General features: G+C 52.6%; 1 protein-coding gene across 1 annotated transcript in view; it reads left to right on the top strand.

The window, feature by feature from the left end:
- VOLCADRAFT_108600 (uncharacterized protein) overlaps positions 1 to 1,208 on the top strand; it is a gene marked incomplete at its 5' end in the record, with an annotated part of 8,740 nt that overhangs the window by 2,039 nt on the left and 5,493 nt on the right. The window lies entirely within an intron of this gene.

Raw genomic sequence — 1,208 nt, 5'->3', positions numbered from 1 at the left:
CCTGTCATCGCCACTGCCACCATTGCCATTTCCACCGGCACCATTGCAACCATCACCATCCCTGACGTCACCATCCCCACTGCTGCCATTGCCGCCGTCGCCATCCCTGCCATCACAATTGCCACCGTCGCCATCCCTGCCATGGTGATGGCGACGGCAGTGGCAATGGTGATGGCAGGGATGATGATGGGGGGAACGGCGATGGCAGGGATGGCGATGGGGGGAACGGCAGCAGTGGGGATGGTGACGTCAGGGATGGTGATGGTTGCAATGGTGACGGTGGGGATGGCAACGGTGGCAATGGCGACGGTGGTGACGATGATGGTGGCAGGGGTGACGATGGCAGGTGGTGGCGATGGCGGGGATGGTGATGGCGGCAATGGCAGCGGAAGGGAAGGAGTTTTGTTTGGGCACACTGCAATGATGGGAGCTAATGGGAAACAAGAACAGGCCTGGGCTAGGAGGGTTGTCAGTGTCCAATGAGATGTTTGCAGCCCTTGGCAGGTCATGCAGTGGTGTCGTCTGTGTGAGTGTCCGGACTGGTGTGTCAGCATTGTTTTTTATCATGTGATGCTCAGGTGATAGCGTTTTGGGTTTCCCGTGCCGGCTTCAGACTGCAACTTCCCATGTATGCTGGCATGCTGCTGGGCATGGAAGTCGATAGAGAGGTGTCAGAGAGAGGTTTCACTTGGAATTCCTTTCAAGGCACATACTAAGTGCTGCTGGCAGGTTCACAGGTGACAGCCTTGGAGCATTTGTCTTACTCGATGCCATAATCAATCCATGAAATTTAGATTAGCTTTAGTTTCATTCTGGACTCTTTCATAGCTGGAACCTTGACGGACTGCATGCTACAATCCAGGTACGGCATGCAGTGGACCGGTGACACTCAAGAAATCCTGCATACACTTCTTTAATCTTAGATGCCATAGTTCTTCCATTTTGTTGTAAGTACAGATTTACAACGATTACTACTGCGCTTGACATTGAGCATCTAACAGCGACTCACTGCCAACACAAAGCGTTGACTACAGATGTTTATGCCATTAGACCTCATTTAAGTGAGCGAGGACAAGAGCTTGCCACAAGGCTGAAGTTTGAGAAGAGGCTTCTTCTCTGTGAGGGCGCCCTTAGGTCCAGTCTGCTGGGCTCTCTTACTGACGATGGTGACAATGAAATCTTCCAATGTGACTGGGAGGCACAGGAGC

This window comes from Volvox carteri, assembly GCF_000143455.1.
Source record: "Volvox carteri f. nagariensis unplaced genomic scaffold VOLCAscaffold_178, whole genome shotgun sequence".
In the NCBI taxonomy this organism is placed as follows: domain Eukaryota; kingdom Viridiplantae; phylum Chlorophyta; class Chlorophyceae; order Chlamydomonadales; family Volvocaceae; genus Volvox; species Volvox carteri.
Note: the sequence above shows the minus strand (reverse complement) of the source record. Positions and strands in the feature narration are given on the sequence as shown.